Source organism: Sphaeramia orbicularis, chromosome 10 (assembly GCF_902148855.1).
Source record: "Sphaeramia orbicularis chromosome 10, fSphaOr1.1, whole genome shotgun sequence".
NCBI classification, from domain to species: domain Eukaryota; kingdom Metazoa; phylum Chordata; class Actinopteri; order Kurtiformes; family Apogonidae; genus Sphaeramia; species Sphaeramia orbicularis.
In genome coordinates this window covers 3,228,848-3,250,710 of record NC_043966.1, presented here as the reverse complement: position 1 = coordinate 3,250,710, position 21,863 = coordinate 3,228,848, and positions in this window count along the sequence as shown.

The following is a 21,863-nucleotide window of genomic DNA, read 5'->3' as shown; positions in this document are numbered from 1 at the left end:
ATAAACAACTAAACAACAACAAATGAAGTCGCCTAAAATCACCATTCAATGATGTGACAATAAAAACAGAGTGGATCGGTCTGGTTAGTGGACGGAGACGTGAATACGACCAATCAGAACCAAAACAACTCAATAATAGGAAACAACTGTATGGTGTCTCTCATGTCATAACAACTGTATGGTGTCTCTCATGTCATAACAACTGTATGGTGTCTCCTCATGTCATAACAACTGTAGTCCTCATGTCATAACAACTGTATGGTGTCTCCTCAGTCATAACAACTGTATGGTGTCTCCTCAGATTTATAAAAAAAAAACAAAAAAAAACACCACAGGGGTGTATCTACTCGAATTGTAACAATCGTATGGTTTCTCCTCAGATCAAAGGTGAAACAGATTATTAACCCTTAAAATGGATTTATGGTTGTATGAACGTCAGGCGTCACTACCTACGCCGTCACTTCGGACAGCCCCTCGTTGGCCCCCACAGCCTTGACGTGCACCTCTTCCAGACTGTAACTACGCAGCATGGCAACGCAGAGACACTGCCTCCTGGTTGGCCATTTTATGATCATGTGACGCCAGGACAAATGTTGTGGGTTCCACTGTATATAGTTCAATAGTTTGTGTTCATTCCTTATTTGACTTTTATTCTTGTTTGTTACTTTATGCTCCTGAAAAACCTGTGCTTTTGCACATGAATAAACCCACATGATTCCACTAAATGATGCCTTTATTTGATCAGTATAACCGATAATTTTTCCCTGTTGGTTAACTTATTTTCCTTCAGTGGTCACATGGTCCATCTCTACGTTGCCTCCTTCCTCCTTCGCTTTAATACTTTTAAAAGACCTTTCATATCTTTGTTGACTTCTGCGAGCTCGTGTAGACACTGTTCCATGTGGCCACTATTGTTGTTCTAAAACAGGAAATACCTGCAGGAAGATATGGAAACCATGGAAACAACTGAGTCCAGTGGAGTTTCATCTGTAAAACCAGCTGATACCTGCACGACTGCCACCTTCTGATTGGAGGAGAAACTACAACACTTTCTCCAAATGCCGCTGCTACAGTACGCTGGAGTGTGAGAGCACAGAACGCTATCATCAGATACGGCGCAGCTACGTGACGCAGAGCTGCGCATGACCATAAATCCAGCTTCAGATTCAGAGGTGAGGTTGTTTTATGGGAACACCTTTGTAATGTTATGGACATCATGACATTTACATTTTATGTTACCTTTTATAGATTGTATGAAGTTGTAGTTTTTCTACCCCGACCTTCCATAGTGGGTCAAACTGACCCACATTCATTTACGATAGAGTCACATCTGAACATGTGATTCATTCTACAGAAAAAACAAAGGACAGACGGACGGATGGACAGGGCCTTGCTCTTTATTCCCCGTCGTGCACCTTTTGACTAAACATATACGTATGTACTGAAGCATCAGTTGATGCCTCCTGTATGATCTCACTCCTCAGTATCAGACGTAATGTGAGCAAAGGAGAAGCTGATGCTCATGTGTGGTCCAGTGGGACGCATGAACAACCACAGCCATCCTTCTGGAAGACACAAACGACTCCATTACATACAGATACAGATACGAACCCTCTGACCCCTAACCCTTCTTCAAACATCTCCACTGCTTCTCCCAGGTTTCTGGTTTGTCCTCCCTCCCTCCCTCACTGGATGTTGACATGGTTCCGTTGCTCTTATGTACTATATCTTATATACCAGGGGTGTCCAACCCTGGACCTGGAGACCCACCATCCTGCATGTTTTAGACGTGTCCCTCTTCAAATGATCAGCCTATCATCAGCTCTGCAGACGCCTGAGGACGACCACCAGGTGGACTGGAAGAACATGCAGGATAGTGGCTCTAGAGGACCAGGGGTGGACACTCCTGTTATATACTATAACTAGGGATGCACCGATCTGATGCCATATCAGTATCTGCTCTGATACTCAGTGTGTGTACTCGTACTCGTACTTGTAAAAGTAATCCGTACAAATGCACTGATACCACTTACGGCTGTGTGCCATTCCCAGTTCAGTGCAGCAGGTACGAGGAGGAGGAAGAATGTGTGTGGAGGGTGGAGACTGAACCAAAGAAATGAGGCTGATCACAGTAAGGCTGACTGACAGTACCGTTCAGACACAGACAGATACAGACTTCTGTCTGTAATCTGAGTACATTCCATCTGTTTTCCAGCTGATGGAGGATGAGTACCAGACAGAGAATACCAGTGGGAGTACGGAGCGGTGCGGACCGCCGCCAGTGGAAGTGAAAACCAAACTTCTGGCTCATTTTCTTTTCTCTACTGTTGGGCCTGGTAGGGGTCTGCCAGGGCCAACACTTCTGCTCTACTGTGGTCCCCTCCCAGCTCCAAGCACACGTCAGTCAAAAAAACTAAAGTTCACAGTATTTACTTTTACAACTGAAGGAGGGTTAGGGGAGGGCACGGCTAAAACAACAAACAAAATATCTTCTTCACTGTTCAAAACTAAATGACCTAATCCAAAATAAATTCAAGAAATAAAATACAGAATTCTAACCTAAACTCCCGAACCAAAAACAGGAGAAAAGGTGAAAATAAAAGAGCCGACCTCCCCTACCAGAAAAAGGATCAAATTTACAAAAATACTATTTACAGCTAAATACAATCTCAAATAAACACACGACACACGAAGACTGACAGTCACAAACACAGGACCACAGGTGGAAGCTGGCAGGAGGCAACAGAGAGCCAACGGCTGAACCCAGGACCATTTACAGGGGCCGGGCAATCACACTCCACCAATCAGCTTCCTGCAAAACAAACAGACACAAAAAGGGCACAGCACACCGACAGGACAGGGAGAACACACCACCAAACAGAACATATATACATAAACACAAATAGCCGAGTCTGACCCAGGGTCGTAACACTTCCTGCTGAAGCTAAACTTTTAAACCTACAGAGAAAACGCTGCAGCATTAGTATCACAGTAGTGTTCCTCTGTCGTCTACAGGTTTGGTATTACTGACTTTCTTCTTCTTCTTCTCATTAAACTTTCCTCTTCTTCGTGGTATTTGTCCAGTATGGTTCATTCAGAGCGGCGCCCCCTGGTGGATTAACTGACAAACGCTCATTCCAACACATTAAATGTCAGCAGCAGCACTTTGTTCCAGTCAGACTAATGACAACGACAATAAAGCACATTTACAAAAGGAAACTAAGAACTGGAATGGGTTATTAAGGACTAGGATCAGTACTCGGTATCAGCAAGTACTCAAATGTAAGTACTTGTACTCGTACTCGGTCTGAAAAAAATGGTATCGGTGCATCCCTAATATATACTTTGCTTATCAAATTTTCAAAAATATGTTAAAAAATGTTTTAAAATTGTTAAAAATGTTAAAAACAAAAAAAAAATATTTCAACATCAAATTACTCTTTTTGGATCAAAATATAACAGATGATTACTTTTAACATGACCACAGTGTCATAAAACACTGATTTCAACTCGGATCATTTGACCGTTTTTGTAAGAGTGGAGGGTCCAGACACTCAGACATCGAAGGGTTAAGTTTAAGGAGCGAAGCCCCGATGGTGTTTCAGATCAGACGAACCACTGAACTGTCAGCAGATCCAGCTGCTCCAGCAGCGTCAACCCACGGCTCCGGCTCATTTTCAGACGATACTTTCATCTATTGTATTTGTTAGTTTTGTCTTTTGTTGCATCTTTTCTTTTCATCTTACTTCTCATCTCGTGTCATTCACGTTGGTTTTGTCGGTTTCAACTTGTTGCATTTTATTCTTTTGTCTTTTTTTTTTTTTTTTTTTTTACATTTTTTTCACCTTGTGTCATTTTAAATTTTGTTATCTTATTGCATCATTTTTGTGGTGTTTCAAACATTTAGATCTTTGACATTTTTGTCTTCTTTCATTTTCTCTGTTGCATCTTTTATCGTTTTGTAACATTTCATCTAGTGTCGTTCACGTTGGTTTTGTCGTTATCATTTTCAACTTGTTGCATCTTTTATTTTTTTGTCTCATTTCTTTAACATTTTTCATCTTGTGTCATATTTTCCATTTTTTCTATCTTCTTGGATCATCTTTTAAAATGTTGTTTCAACATTTTCATCATCTTCCTTGAAGTGTTTCATATTGACATCCTTTTCATCACTTTACTTTTATTTGATTTTCTTTCATCTTTAGTCATTTCTGTCCTCACATCATTTCCTTCATTAATTTCTCATTTCACATTTTCAACTTGTTGCATCTTTTATTTTGTCTTAATTACCTTTTTCTTTTGTTACTTCTTGTTAAATCTTAAGTCATTTTCTCTTGTTCTTGTGTGTGACATTCACTGCTTATTTACCTTTTGATTGTGTTTTTATTTGTTGTTGTTTCATCCATTTAGGCTGAAGTCAGTTTGAATGTTATGAAAATGTAAAATGATGCAAAATGGAACTCCTTTGCTGATCCAGTGTGTGTTAAAACCACTGTTTCTCTACATAAAGGCTGAATATAATGCTTGTGTAAAACTGAGAAGGGCGGCTGAAGCGTCGTTTGAACCTCAGTTTAATCCATTTTTAAACAGAAGAAGTGGAAACAGACGCGGTGAACGACGTCAGAGGAGTTCAGTTCAGACACTTGGTGGCAGTCAAGCACCAGCGTTACAATATGGGAGGAAACAGGAAAAAATGCATTTGTCATAAAAGGTAGTGAAAGAGAGGAGGAGGAGGAGGAGGAGGTGGAGGAGGAGGTGAGGCTGGGAGAGCATCCATAATGTATGTGATCAGTCAGAGAGAAACATGGAGGAAGATGCATATTACAGAGGTTATGATACAATGATGACACAGACGCAGAAGAAGCCCACAGGAAGTGACAGAGAGGAGGAGGAGGAGGAGGAGGAGGAGAAGAACACGAAGAAAGAGGAGGAGGAGGAGGAACAGGAGGAGGAGGAGGACAGGAGGAGAGGGGGGAGGAGGAGGAGGAGAAGGAGAGAAGGAAGAGGAGGAGGAGAGGAAGGAGGAGAAGGAAGAGGAGGAGGAGGAGAGGAGGAGGAGGAGAAGAAGAAAGAGGAGGAGGAGGAGGAGGAGGAGGGGGAGGTGGAGGAGGAGGAAAAGGAGGAGGAGGGGGGAGAAGAAGAAGGAGGAGAAAAGAAAAGAGGAGGAGGAGAGGAGGAGGAGGAGAAGAAGAGGAGGAGGAAGAAAAGGAGGAGGAGGAAAAGGAGGAGGAGAAGAACAAGAAGAAAGAGGAGGAGGAGGAGGAGGGGGAGGTGGAGGAGGAGGAAAAGGAGGAGGAGGGGGAGAAGAAGAAGGAGGAGAAAAAGAAGAAAGAGGAGGAGGAGGAGGAGAGGAAGGAGGAGAAGGAAGAGGAGGAGGAGGAAAAGGAGGAGAGAGAACAAGAAGAAAGAGGAAGAGGAGGAGGAGGGGGAGGTGGAGGAAAAGGAGGAGGAGGGGGAGAAGGAGAAGAACAAGAAGAAAGAGGAGGAGGAGGAAAAGGAGAGAAGGAGGAGAAGGAAGAGGAGAAGGAGGAGGAAAGAAGGAAAAGAAGAAGAAAAAGGAGAAGAAGAGGAATGAGGAGGAGGACAAGAAGAACAAGAAGAAGGAGGGGAGGAAAGAAGGAAAAGAAGAAGAAAAAGAGAAAAAGGAGGAGGAGAAGAAGAAGGAGAAGAAGAAGCAGCAGAAGGGGCCTCCTGCTTCTCCATCTTCGCTCCATGTGAACTTCACTACCAGCAGATCTTGGTCCAGTCAGGAGCCTCAGCAGCAGAACTCAGACTCTACACAAACTTCAGACTGTTGAACCCACGCCACTGCAGTTGGACTACCACTCCCATCATGCATTTCACCAACACCACACACCTTCACCTGTGGAATCTGTCCGTTCAGCTCGTCCTTTATGACTCAGTTCACACAATCGTTTGGAGGCCTCGTTTCCGTGACGACAGCAGCAGAGGCTCATGGGTAATGTAGTGTCTGCAGTCGGCTACCTACACTCTGTTTCTGTGTGTGTGTGTGTGGTTGCTCGTGTGTGTGTGTGTGTGTGTGTGTGTTCTGACCTCCTTCATACCTCTACCAGTTCAACTCTCCAGTCGTGCTGACTAGAAACAGCCCTGGTCTTTCATAGACATCTGAGCATGCTCACTTCAAGCCCCGCCCCCTGTGGAATGGGGGGGTAAAAACCAGCAGTGAGTGAGCACCGACTATAAAATAGACTTTTTTTTTTTTTTTTTTTTACACCATTTTCTCTGTTTTGTGTTTTCCTGTTGTTTCCCATGTTGTGGTGATTTTCCTTTGTTTTTTACTGTTTTTACTGAGTTTTCACCGTGGAGCTGCTGTATGGAGTTAAACGTGGACCAAATTCAAGTACTTGGGGCTTATTATTTTTTTCTTCTTTACTTCATTTTTTTGGCGCATTTTTTCCTGTTATTTATTGTTTTGTAAATTCTCATTTATTTTTCTAATTTTTGTTTTTATTTTATTTTTCTGAGTTGTGTTCAGTTTGTGTCTTATTTGTTCATGTTACTTATTATTTTTGTTAGTTGTTTTTCATTTTTGTTCATTTATTGCTCACTTTGGCTATTTTTGCTCATTTTGTGCTTATTTTATTCTTTTTCTTGACTGTGTAACTGCTTTATGGAGTTAAATTGTGTCTAAAAGCAGCTGGACTAGTTTAGAAAAAAACAGCCCTAACTCAAACTATTGGGACCAAATACATGTAGCTTCTTTTATCTTTCTTTTTTTTTTTTTTTTTTACTTCATTTTAGCCATTTTATTTTGCACATTTTTTCATGTTATTGTTTTGTAAATATTTTATTAATTTTTGTTTATTTAGTTGCTTATTTTGTTTATTTTCCTACATTTACTTTTTAAAAATTTTATGATGTCTTCTTCAGTTTTGTTGCTTATTTTATTCTTTTTTTGACCGTGTATCTGCTTATGGAGTTCAACAGGTGTCAAAAAGCAGCTGGACTGATTCAGAAAAAAAAAGAGCTCAAAACATAAACGACTGGAACCAAATTCAACTCCTTGTTGTTCAGTGTGTTCCAGTTCACAGTTGATGTTCAACATCCTAAATCTGTTACTGATGTCCATTCTAGTGCCTTTAGTCCAAACCTGTCCAACTTCAGTTCCTCTCTTTGTCTTTTTCTGTTCTTCCACCTGTTTTGACCTAAAACACACAGTAAAACAAAAGTACTGAAACAAAGGAACACAAACACAAACTCACAGTTAGGGGTTTGTATCGGCAAGAATCTGGTGATACGATACAAATCCCAATACTAGGACCATGACATGATATATCACAATATATCATGATACAGTTAAAAAAGGCAATTTTTTGTTTGTTTCTTTTTTTAAATGATTATTTCCTGGAAGAATTGAATTACAGCACAAATCTGCACAAATACTAAACACATTTTGATTTGATCCCAACAGGATCTAATGTTGTATCACAAACGTTCAAACTGTGTTCAGACTGAAATTCTGTTTCACAGACATTCCAGTTTCAGATCCTGTTCAAATGTTCAGATTCTATTAGTTCACAACTAACATCAGAACAGGATGTGAGTTCAATCCCAACAAAGGAACCAACATTACTGAATAAAACATAAAGATAAATAATGATAAATAAAAGAAGAACAAAAAACAAAAAACAAAAAAAAAAAAAAAATGAACCTCTACGATAGGGATGGGCAATATGGGCAAAAAAAAAAAAAAAAATCTCGCTAATTTTTTTGATTTTCTCGATAACAATAATCTGGTGATATCCTTTAAAATGTGAATTTCTTTCTTTTTTTTTTTCCTTCAAAAAAATGCTGTAAAACTCTCCTTGCATACCAGGACATTTATGGATAGACACGTTTCAGAACAACAGCTCTTGTTTTAAAGTGCTTCATACATCTTCTGCAAAACATGTAGGGGGGGGTGCGTAGGGTAGGGGCAGTAGTTATATACGTGGGGGTACGGTCCATAACTAATGTAACTAACACTGGGTTGAAACCAAAGTGAAACCTATCAAACTTTCAACGTGGGACTCCTGCTTTCTGTGCCTCTATTTAACAGCAGATCTTACACCAAATGTTCACGACTTCTAAACTGTATCCACCGGACCCCCTCCACATGAATGTGTCACGTTTCCTGTCCGCTGATTGGCTTCTGAGGCACGCATTCGGCCAATGAGGACTTTCATGCACCTCTCCTTTACCGTCTGTGCGTCCGTCCATTTGTGTACTTTTTGAGACAGTATGAATACTCGATGATGTAAAATTGCACATCGTCAAATCAACATTTATGACATTATCGTAGGCGATATATGTCGCCCGCCTCTACTCCACAATGTCTGCATTTGAATAAATAGCGAAAAATATCCATACAGTACGTTTAAATATCAATACGGTATCGTGAAATGAAATATCGCGATATATTGCAGAACCGATATTTTCTTCCACACATACAGACAGCAGCTTTAATGAACCTGAAACAGATGCAGATTCACAGCAGAACCTGTACCTGCAGACAGGACTCAGGGCTTAAAGCAGGGGTCACCAATCCTGGTCCTCGAGGGCCGGTATCCTGCATGTTTAGATGTATCCCTCTTCCAACACACCTGATTCAAACCATAAGCCGATCCTCCAGCTCTGCAGAAGCCTGATAACACCTGCCAGGTGTGCTGGAAGAGGGAAACATCTAAAACATGCAGGATACCGGCCCTCGAGGACCAGGATTGGTGACCACTGGCTTAAAGGGTTCATATGTGAACCTTTACCTGGAATCAGGGGTTAAACCACAGGTGTCAAACATGAGGCCCGGGGGCCATGTCCGGCCCGCCTAAGGGTCCAGTCCAGCCCCTGGGATGAATTTGTGAAATACAAAAATGACACTAAGATATTAACAGCTGTTTTAGTTCAGGTTCCACATTCAGACCAGTTCAGTCTGCAGTGGGCAGGACCAGTCAAATACTGTCAGAATAACAGAAATAATGACAACTCCAAATGTTTGTCTTTGTAAATGTAAATATTTTCATGTATTTACACTAAAACAAAGTATAATTTTGCAAAAAATGTGAATAACCTGAACAAATATGACCAACCTGAAATGTCTTAAGAGACCTAAGTACAATTTTACCAATATTCTGTCTGTTATTAACTGTTCTGTGTGTTTGTAGATCCACTGTGATCTGTAAGTTCTAACGTACAAGTGGAAATGATAAACTGAGGCAGAATAGTGTTAAAATTACACTGATTTTTTTCAGTTGTTCATGTTATTCACATCTTTTGAAAGGATAGTTTGTAGATGGAAACCTGTTCATCATGTAAATTTACTATTTTTTTGCTCTAAAAACATAGAGAAAAGTTTGGAATTGACATTATTTTGTTATTATTTTACTGGTTCAGCCCACTGCAGATCAAATGAGCTGAATGTGGAACTGAACTAAAAGCAGTTTGTCAGCCCTGGGTTAAAGGGTTCATATGAAACTCCAGGAAATGCAGGATACAAGTAAAAAAACTCTGCTGTGCTGTTTCCGACTGCTTCGTGGCTTTGAGGTAAATACTTGTACTTGTGTCTGGTCATGTTCTGGGCTCTTAATGCACTTTTTAAAACACAACACAAACCCTCATCATCTCTGTAAAGTGATATTCCTCCCTGTTTGCTGAACGCTCTGACATTCCTCTGTGTCTCTGCGCTCTATCCGTGACCTGCTGCGATCGTTTTTGCCGCCACACATCCTCCATTTCATCTGTAAGAAAAGAAATATGGATTGAGTTAAGGCGACATAATGAAGGCATCTTCCCCTGACCTCGCTTTTCTTCAGATTGGCTCTGACATGAGATGCTGCCTGGAGCTGCTGCTTGCTCAACAAAGACATGTTTGTGAGCCGCCAGCCTGTTTGCATCCGCGCTTTCAAGCAGTCGCATGGAAACACATCATTTTGTTCTAATAATTCAATGTATGCAGCTCAGAGACACAACGAAGCCAACACGTCCACGAGAATAGATTATTTTCAATCAATCTGCCTCACGTCACTAAACTGTCGCTGGAATTACTGCATTTGATGGGAAAAATTACAACCGCTGACCTCAGAAAACATCTAAAACTGTCCTTTTATCACATCATTGGTCCAGACTTCTATTTTTGTGCTTGATTTAACCACAGAAGAGCTCCCATTATAACAGGCCGCCGACATTTCTACATGTTTTGGGTTTTTTTTTTTGCACTAAAGTGTCAGAAAATATTTTTTTTTGCCAATTCTTTTGCACTTTTTTGCAGGAAGAACTTGACTTTCAGTTTGTAAAACCAAACAAATCTGATTTAATTTGATTGTATTTGTGTGAATGTATCTTTTTTTTTTTTTTTCTGAGGTTGTGATTGTATGAGGTGGTGTGCTCCCCTGTTGTTTCGTTATTGTTTTAATTGAAATTAATGTTCCGTAAAAGGAAATTCTAGAAGGGCAACATGGATATAATCATTGAAGCTTTCTATATCCATCCTATTTTATTTTCTTGGATGATTAAGGCTGTAATTAATGCATGTGATGGACATTTGCCTTTCTAATAAAAAAGATAATTTAGAAAAAAAACTTGACTTTCGATATCTGGCCATTAATTATTATTAATAGATGTAATAAATGCTTAGAACAGTGTGTTAAAGTAAAAAAAAAAAAAAAAACTAAAATTTTTAAAATCATATTTATTATGAAAAACAACTGTAAATGTGCAGAATGAAACTTTATGAGATTATAGAAATAAACTTTATTTTCCATGTGCTCAAACATTGGAGTTTGTCTCGATCACGGGTTCCAAAGTGGGGTACGTGGACCCCCAGGGGTACTTGGAAGAAGCCCAGGGGGTACTGGAAATTTAAGTCATCATGTACTGAATACAAAATAAATAATGAGAATTAACGCTGAAATATAAAATACAACAAATACATTTATACAATAGTTTTATCGTCAATCATCTTGTTGAAGCTTTGGGAACATTTGAAGAACACTTATGTTTTATATTATTAAAAATGAGTTTATTTGAGTAGATAAGGAATTATTTTTTGCTGATGAAAAGTGAATTTATTAATTAATTAACTATTTATTTATTTATTTATTATCAGTTTTCAGTTTATATTTTGCACAAAATTTACTTTAAAAAATGTGTTACTGTTTATATACTACAGTTAAATATGTGTTGTTTACAAAGGTTTCAAAATCTAAACATTTTGCCGAATTGTTTTTGATCAAAAATGCTTAAGTGAGAGTTGGGGGTACATGAATAAAAAAAAACAAAACAAAAAACAAAAGTGTATTTCAGGGGTACTCCATTGTAAAAAGTGTGAGAACCACTGGTCTAGATGATTGTGTCCATGTTCTTGTTTTTATTTTTGGTTCTTTCTCTAGTCGTAAACAGAGCCCCTCATTTCACTAAACTCAACAAAAACACAGTAAAACCCACTGGTACAACACTCCAAAACAGCACAGTCACTATTATATTCAAATATTTACATGAATTCACACCTAAAACACAGATATAATTAATAAAAATCTTCCATTTCTCTCTCACTGACTCCCCTCTGCTGCTCTTGGCTCCGCCCCCTTCCACCCCTCCCCCTCAGCCAATGCAGACCTCTACCCTCATGTGTTCCAAACCAAAGCACAGAACCCACACAGTGGTCTACAGGGTGAACGTTCCCTCTAAAAGGACTTCTAACCACATTCAGTTCTTCTATCAAATGCATTTCAGTCCCATCTGACACTTCAGATCTAAATTCAACTAAATTACATTAAATTTTCAAGCATAAAAGGAGTAAATAAAGGCTTATGGAGGAGGTAGTGACAGAAAAACACGACTTTACCTTCATACGTTCCAAGACAAAAAAACAGAAGCTCTTTATAGAAGCTTTACCCTTTGGCTTCCAAAGTAATTTAGTTAAAACAGACTCATGAATAGAAGATGTGGATTCAAGGACTGACGCTGAGGTTTACAAATATTACAGCGCTAACGTGTCTGGCATCAGATAATATGAAAAACAGAGTCAGAACAAAACAGAACCTTTACTAATGATGCACAGAAGTTCAACCAGGACTCATTCGAAGGTTGTGATTAAAGCGTTTACCTGGATTTTACATCAACCTTGTGACGGACTCTGTTTTACACCAGGACGACCAGGGTCCACGGTGGTCTACGGTGTTCTGCCCACTTCTAAACCCCCTGATGTGCACCGTTCAGTCGTATCTGTGAACCAAACAGATCATTTTTCCCCCTCCTCTGCCTCTAATTGGCTAATACTCCCTGCTTTCACTGATTAGATTGGTTAACTTTAGGCATGAGGACTGATGAGCCAATCAGAAGCAGAGTACCTCTGGAACCTGATTGGACACCTCCTCAGGTGCCAGTTCCACCCCAGTTGATTGACAGGTCACTGCACATCTCGTTGAAAGATGCACGATTATTGGAAATGTGAACGAGAAAGGCAAAATAAATATATTTCAGTATTGAGAGAACCGACTTTGATGGAAAATATAATTCTGAGGTCAGTTTGAAGGTGGTTCCAGAATGAGTCACTGTTTTAAACTACTGGACATATGACTGCACATGTGCAGGAGGAGAGATGCTGTCGCTAATAGTTAAACTGTGTGAGTAGGCTAACGTTATGAAAGGCTAAGACTATGAAAGGCTAACAATATGAAAGGCTAATGATATGAAAGGCTAACGTTATGAAGGCCGAGTTGAACCGGTTCCACGTAGTGGAAATGTGGGAGTGGAAATAGAGGAGTTAGTAAAGAGTCTGTAGTTTCACTTTCACTTTCACTGCACACACACACACACGCACAGACACACACACACGCACAGACACACACACACACACACACACACACACGCACAGACACACACACACACACACACACAGACACACACACACGCACAGACACACACACACACACACACACACGCACAGACACACACACACACACACACACACACACACACACACACACACACCAGAACCAGTGTCATCTGTTCTTATTATTCGTTCATACTGTATATGTTCTATTTTCTGTGCAGATGGAAATATAACAGACAGTTCATGCCAACACCTGTATGTACTCTTTTATTCCTTCACCCGATGAGAATCGATAATGGAATCAGAATTGTTAAATTCTTGTCCATTCCCATCCCTAGATATCATCACCACCAAAAACTACAGACAGTTTCAGGTTTGTCACTATTTTAACTATTTCACTGTTTTAAACATCTAAGTAAAAGCACTGGAGTAAATATAGAGTTGAACTTTAACCCTTTAACCTCTGAACGTATGATTGATTTAAATATTCAAACAAATTCAACTGTTCACTCAATTAGAAGCTTTTCAAAACAAGCTGATATAAAATCCCTGCACTGTTGGATCTGCTTAGTGTTAGCTTAGCGCTGTTAACTTAGCGCTGTTAGCTTAGCGCTGCAGAGTTTGACTCATTGGTCTGTTTTATTACATGTTCTGATCTCAGACTGTTTGACTGATTCTTTATACATTTGACCATTTACAGGTTGTTCTGTTTTCTGACAGTTTGCTTTAACTCTAACTTCAACTCTTTTTTTGTTTTTAGTTTCTTCATTTGCTCATTAACCCATAAAGACATAGTGCTACTTTATGGCAGTTCCCAAATTAATTTTTCTCTCTATTTAACTTTTCATAAGTGATTTATCACCATTAATTATAATATTATCCTCTGTATTTTGTGGTTTTCAGTGTAAATCATGTATTTTCCTATATTTAATTCACTGATCATGGAGATGTTCATTAAAGCTTAGAGTAAAGCTGATGGTTATTCTATCAAAAACAGAGAAAACGGAAGAAAAAGTTACTTTTTCAACAAAAATATCAGTAACTGAATGTAAAACAAGCGTCCATCCACTGTCATTTATCACATTATATGGGTTTATTATTTTCTTCTTCAATTTGATTCAGTTTGTGGCGTATTTTGTTAATGTTACCTATTATTTATTATTAATTTTGTTCATTTTGTTGTTTATTTTATTCATTTTTTATTTTATTTTGGTACATTTTTTGCTTATTTTTTTTAACATTATTTATTATTTTGTAGGTTTTTTTTTTTTTTTTTATCCAGATACCAGAGGGTTCAACACGAACAAAATTCTGTTTATTAATGGATTTGTCACTGATGTTTACTTAAGATTTAATAAAACACATCAGACTGATCCTTTAAACTTGGATAAAGTTGATAAAATAAAATAAAATAAATAAATAAATAAATACATAAATAAAATAAAACAACAACAAATATAATTTGGACTTTATGGTCCTGTGCATATTACACTTTCAATGATTAGGAGGAGCTTCTCTGGACACCTGAGGGTTAAACCATACAGACCCAGTGCTTTTTCTCTAGACTTCACCTTTCTTGAGTAATTTATCATCATTTATTATAATATTATCCTCTGTATTTTGTTTCTTTTTGAGTAAAAATCATGTATTTTCCTATATTTAATTCACTGATCATGTAGATGTTCATTAAAGCTCAGAGTAAAGCTGATGGTTAGTATATCAAAAACAGACAAAACAGAAGAAAAAGCGACTTTTTCCACAAAAATATCAGTAACTGAATGTAAAACAAGCGTCCATCCACTGCCATTTATCAAATTATATGGGTTTATTTTCTTCTTCAATTTGATTCAGTTTGTGGTGTATTTTGTTAATGTTACTTATTATTTATTATTAATTTTTGTTCATTTTGTTGCTTATTTTGTTCATTTTTTACTTTATTTTAGTAAATTTTTGCTTATTTTTTAACATTATTTATTATTTTGTAGTTTTTGTTGTTCATTTGTATCCACTGTCATTGATCCAACTCCATGGGTTTTACTGGTGAATCAATGTTGTAGAAGATGACAGTGTTTCCATGGTAACTATGGAGCCTCTGAATGTCCAAATATGGTCATAGCTGATGACCATGAAAAGATGAAGAACTGTATTTTACACCAATTATTGACATGGATTGATAGGATTAGTGGATCCACAGGTTTTAAACAGTTTAGATCAGCAGATGGTTCTGGTTCTTTTGGGTCTTTATGGGTTAACAGACACAGTTTCCCACAATCCTTCACCATCGTACAGCAGCTTTGACAGATGGTTTGGTGGCGACCGTGAGATATTTTATACGATCTGTGGAAGTTTGAGGATAGAATATGTTGAAATGCATGATGGGAGTTTCAGACGCTGAAGCTCAAACTACTTAGTTGTTTTGGTTTTTGTCTGAGTCGCTTCATCCTGAACATCGATGAGAAACTACAGAACAGAAGGTCAGGACTTTGGCTTCTGCAGAGGTGGTGAGGGTTAACCGACGCCACGGAAACTAAAACAACCCTGATGATGCGAAACTTTAAAAGAAGAAGAGCAGGAGGAGGAGGAGGAGGAGCAGGAGGAGGAGGAGGAGTGGCGATGGCGAGCAGATGGCGTTTTGAAAAGCTTCTTTTCCACCTGGTTTGTTTCTCAGCGTCGTCCCTGAGGATCCTCCTGTCGATCCACGCCGCCGCCGCCGTCACTCACAAACCAACCACAGCCTCCCCGACTTGAACCAACTCTATTTGTATGTGGTGCGGTCGTCTTCTTCTTCGTCTTCTTCTTCTTCTCGGGCTGATGGACAGATCTCTCAGGGGATCAGAGTCTCCACTGGTTTACCTCAGGATGAGACTCATGAAATATCGGAAGCATTTTCAACAGTTTCCACTCAAACAGTCGTTCAAGTCCTCGGTCTACGTTGAAACTGTCAGAGTGGATTTTAGACGTTTGTGAACTTTTGATTTGGCCTTTAGATTTCTCATTAAAAACGGTTTCCTTTGCCTTGTTTGGTCTCATTATTTTCAGCTCAGCCTCAGCTGTGTGACTTCAGTTATTATTGGAGTCATTTGACATGTTTTATTAACAAACTCAACTGAAAATCACTCAAAAAACATAAAACTCCAGTGGGTATAAGTTCCATTCTTGACTGTTTTTCGCTAAAAACATTCTGAATGAACCATTATTATAACTCTGACAGAACACATACACTGAAAACTTCAAACAAACTCAGCAGAAAAACTTTTACGCAACTATTTACATGAACATGCAGGCAATACCTCTTTTTTTATTTTTATTTTTAATTTTTTTAACAACTAGTTAGAACAACAATCTGGTGTCACTAGATGCTATTTTAATATAACTAGCTGCATTGTACCCGTGGTGCCGTTGTACGACAGTATGAGAGGCTAAAATCACCCAGAATACCCCACAACATTTGAATACGGACATAAAATTGTGCCTAGTAGACAGTCGAGTAATGTTTCTATTCATTTGGTGAGTTTGGTGGTGATGGGGCCTGTGAAGGCTGAGGAACACTCGTACAAACACCATCCTGTGCTGCAACACGGGGACACGGGGCAGACATGTGCATTACAGTAGGATTAATTATTTTAATACAAACCCATGGACTTTTATAAATGACTGTGGTTGGAGACACTAGTTTAACACATTTTGCTAAAAAAAAAAAAAAAAAGGCTCTTTTTCTTCCGTTTCCTCTGTTCTGATAAAATAACGTTAGATTAAAATCTCTGAGCTTTTATAAATATGTATACGATCAGTGAATTAAATACAGGAAAATATATACATAGATTACACTGAAAAATGCCAAATGCAGAAGATGATATACTAATAAGTGGTGATAAATCACTTTAGAAAGACAAATAATCAGTTGGAAGTTATGATGAAAATAGCTGTGGGTCTCATTCTCATTATTAAACTGTTTCCTTTGACTTGTTTGGTCTCAGTCTGTGTGACTGTACAGATATTATTATTTCTATTTGACATGTTTTATGAACACACTGAACCTAAACTCACACAAAAAGCATAAAACCCATGTGGGTAAAAGTTAGATTTTTTACTGTTTTTCACCAAAAACATGTTGAATGAACCATTTTTATAACTTAGAATGAACATACACACTGAAAACTTAGTACTTTAGTAAATAAAGTTATGTATATTTATTTACATGATTTACATTATTTACATGTGTGTTTTTAGGAAAACTATAGACAACTATTTACGACCATATTTAAATTAATACTCAGTTAAAGACGGAGGACTTCATTAGGACCATTTACGGAGAATCCATAAATAGATAGATCAAATATTACATAAAATCCTTCGACTGATGTTCAAAGACAAACGTATTCAGAGAAAACATGTAACAGTATGAGTAATTCAGTTCAGTAACAGCAGCTTCATTTTTACCTCCGCCAGGAACTTTTGTTTTCATGGGGGGTTTGTCTGTCTGTCAGCACGATGACTCAAAAAGTTCTGGACAGATTTGGATGAAATTTCCAGGAAATGTTGAAACTGGCACAAGGAACAAATGATTACATTTTGGTGGTGATCGGGGGGGGGGGGTCGTCGTGGCGGAGGTCTGCAGTCACCAAGTGCTTTTCTAGTTTGTCTTAATTCATTCCAGTTTAAAGCAGTAAATTCACAGTAAAAAGACTCCATGTGTTAAATCCTCAGTAACTTCTTCATCATATTAACCCTGTAGACTCTGAACCATTAAATCACTGACAGAAAATTCCAGTTCTTTGAAACTGGAGCCTTTATTTTTCCTTCTGAACAACCCAAAACTTTTTTTTTTCAAATATCAGTTTCCATGTATGAGTTTCAATTTTGTATCATATTTGATACATCGGGTCTCAATGCTCAAATATTATTTTAAAACAAACAAAACCATAATAGAACACAAACATGTCTAACAGACAGTTCATTCTGTTTCTAAATGGTCCCAGTTCTTCCTCATTACAGTCAGTCTTGTAGTGTCACTAAAGGCCTCTGGTGACTGAACTCCTCCCCCTGGTGGATTATCTGTGGATTGCATGTATCTAATTGTATACATCAGGATTTTCAAGAAAAAAACATCACACTGATCATGTAGAGGGCTTCAAAACTCATGTATCAAATATGATACGTTTGGTGTTATAGGGTTAATATATTAATTTCTCATGTTTAGTGTTTTACGCGGCTTCAGATTAAGCTGAAAGAACATATCGTAAACAACATTTGGCCAAAAACCGAGAACATCAAGGTGTGTTTTTGATCTCTCTATGAATGTAAAGACTTCAACACTTTCAACTGACTCTAAAAAAGAAAAAGGACTCAATAAAAAGGACAAAACAACAGCAGATGTTTCGCAGAAGGACACGACAGCGTCTCATCTTTTATCCTTTTCTCGCTCTGTGCTCATTGTTTGTTTTCTGGGTTAAAATTTCTGACAAAAGGAACATGACTGTGAGTTTTGGGATGTCATTGAACACACCACAAAGACATTTAATGAAAGAAAAACAATCAGAAGTTGTGACAAAAACACTGTCTGGGCTCTGAATGTCAGCTCTGGAGGAAAAACCAACCATCATACGACCAACACTGAGAGTGTCCTTGAACACACCATTTTACATTTAGACAGTTATTGGTCAGACTTCCATAAAAAAATAATAAATAAAAATGGTTAAAAGAAAAAAAGAGACCAATGAAAGGTGCCATAAGTTTGTATACAGTAAATCCTTTTGCTCAAACTACTAGATGGAAAAAAAGTGTTTTTTTTATGACAGAATATCAAAGACAGTACAGTGAAGGACACTCTGACATCTCAGTTTTTCCATCTGTTTTGTTGCAGTTTTTGCTTTTTGTTGTTTTCTGTCAGAAATAGCGTTCCAGTGTGTTCTTAAATGTCATTGAACGCACCGTGAGAACTCTTTTAGCTACAAAAACAGGATGTGCATTAACCCTCTGGTGTCCAGGTGAACATATTAAACACACTTTACACTTCATGTTATTAAAGGTCGGATTATTTTTCACAGTTTGTTTTTGGTCAGAATTCTGAAGTTGTTCATTTTTGCCTGATTTTTAAAATCCTGATCCATCCACTAAAACCATCCCATAATAAACAGTGTGAAATTCCTACACTAACACCCTTCTACCAAGTGAGTATAAAAATACACACCGACACATTTAACATTTGACCCAGAACCAAAAATGATCGTGTATGTGAACCAATGTTGGTGAATCACTGATAAATGACAGGAGGAAAAAAATGAATTAATCCAATTCATATGTAGAATATTGGGGGGGGGGGGGGGGGGTCTTTTGCATCAAAAATATGGTTTGTTTCCATCACAAACATGATATTTAGAGTTAAAAATATGACAGTTAGTGTTTGGTATTTTTGTTTCTGGCTCAGGTTGATGAAATACAAAAAAATGAAGAAAAAAAAAAAGTTTAAAAACTATGAAACACATTTTGGCATTACTACTGTACTGAGCAGATGGTGTGCTTTAGGTGATAAAAGGGACAGTACAGGTGGAAATAAAACAAAATACAAACAAAGCACTGACAGGTTGACACTTCCTTTTTTTTTGTTTTTTTTGTTTTAAATTTCGTTGTACATTTTTCATGTTACAATGACAATAAAGACTATTCTATTCTAGACCAATATTTATGACTTTATGTACGTCTTAATTATGTATTTTTTGACACTGTTTCTTTTTCATTCACTTAAACCCCATTGAACAGATTTAATAGACAGTCACCTTTATTTGATCTTTTCATAAAAAAAAAAAAAAAAAAAAAAAAAATTGAAAATACTTTTTTTACCCTGTAAATTAAACCGAACAGCTTTGTGTTTTGTATGAAAGTCCTTCTGACATGACCACAGTACTGTGTCCATTACACACTTTAGGTACCCGAGGGTTCAACATGAACACATTTCTGCTTATTAGTGGATTTGTTACTAATGTTTACTGAAGATTTAATAAAATGCATCCGACTGATCCTTTAAACTTTTTAATAAAGTCTAATTTTTGGTGTTTTTTGCATCACAAAAAATGGTTTGTTTCCATTACAAACATGGAATTTAAAGGGTTAAAAATATGACAGTAATTCAGCATTTGGTATTTTTGTTTATGGCTCAAGTTGATGAAACGCAAAAAAATTGTAAAACAGTTAAAAACAAACTGTATGAAAAACATTTTTGACATTATTACAGTGCTGTGCAGATTACACGCTTTAGGTACAAGGGGATTCAACATGAACAAATTTCTGTTTATTAATGAATTTGTTGATGTTTACTTAAATTTAATAAAATACATCAGACTGATCCTTTAAACTTGGATGAGGTTGATGAAATACAAAAAAAAGCAAAAAAAAAAAAGCAAAAAAAAAAAAAAATAAAATAAAATAAATCAATAAAATACAACTATAATTCAGACTTTATGGTCCTGAGCACATCACACAGTTTCAGTGATTAGGAGGAGCTTCTCTGGACACCTGAGGGTTAAACCATACAGACCCAGTGCTTTTTCTCTAGATTTCACCTTTCTTAAGTCATTTATCATCATTTATTATAATATTATCCTCTGTATTTTGTGCTTTTTGAGTGAAAATCATATATTTTCCCAAATTTAATTCACTGATCATGTAGATGTTCATAAAAGCTCAGATTAAAATTGAGGTTAATTGTATCTAAAACAAAGAAAACTGAAGAAAAATTGACTTTTTCAGCAAAAATATCATTAACTGAACATAACCCCAGTGTGTCCATCCACTGTCATTGATCCAACTCCATGGGCTTTACTGGTGAATCGATATTGTAGAAGATGACAGTGTTTCCGTGGTAACTATGGAGCCTCTGGACATCCAAATATGGTCATAGCTGATGACCATGAAAAGATGAAGAACTGTATTTTACACCGATTATTTCCATGTACTGATAGGATTAGTGGATCCACAGGTTTTAAACAGTTTAGATCAGCAGATGGTTCTGGTTCTTTTGGGTCTTTACGGGTTAACAGACACCGTTTCCCACAATCCTTCACCATCGTACAGCAGCTTTGACAGATGGTGTGGTGGCGACCGTGAGGTATTTCATACGATCTGTGGACGTTTGAGGATAAAATATGTTGAAATGCATGATGGGAGTTTCAGACGCTGAAGCTCAAACTACTTAGTTGTTTTGGTTTTTGTCTGAGTCGCTTCATCCTGAACATAACGTTTTCTTATTCAAATTACTTCAGTTTGTGGCTTATTTTCTTCATGTTCCTAATTATTTGGTTAATTTATTATGACTTTTCGTTCATTTTATTCATCACTTTGGCTGTTTTTGTTCATTTTGTTGCTCGTCTTATCCTTTATTACTTAATTTTAGTAATTTTTTTCTTATGTTTTTCCATATTATGATGATTATTATTATCATCATCTTTATTATTAATTGTATTTATTTTTGTTCGTTTTTATCCGCTGTCATTGATCCAACTGCATGGGTTTTACTGGTGAATTAATGTTGTAGAAGATGATGGTGTTTCCACGGTAACTACGGACACATTCATAATTTTGTTCATTTTTATTCATTTAACTTGTGTAAAGTCCATTTTTTTGTCTAGTTTACTTCTTTCTTCAATTTTGTTCAGTTGGTTTCTTACATTGTTCATAATACCTATGACCTCCGCCGAGGACGGTCTGTTTTTGCTGGCGTTGGTTTGTCTGTCTGTCTGTTTGTTTGTGTGCAAGGTAACTCAAAAAGTTATGGACGGATTTGGATGAAAATTTCAGGAAATGTTGATACTGGCACAAGGAACAAATGATTAAAATTTGGTGATGATCGGGGGGGAGGGGACTGCTCTGCCTTAGCGGAGGTCTGCGCTGTCTGAGGGCTTTTCTACTTCTTATTTGTTTTTCTTCATTTTATTTGTTAATTTGGCTGTTTTGGTTCATTTTGTTGCTTAATGTATTTTTTTTTACTTCATTTTAGTTAAGCCTTTACTTATTTTTCCCACATGATTAATTCTTTTGT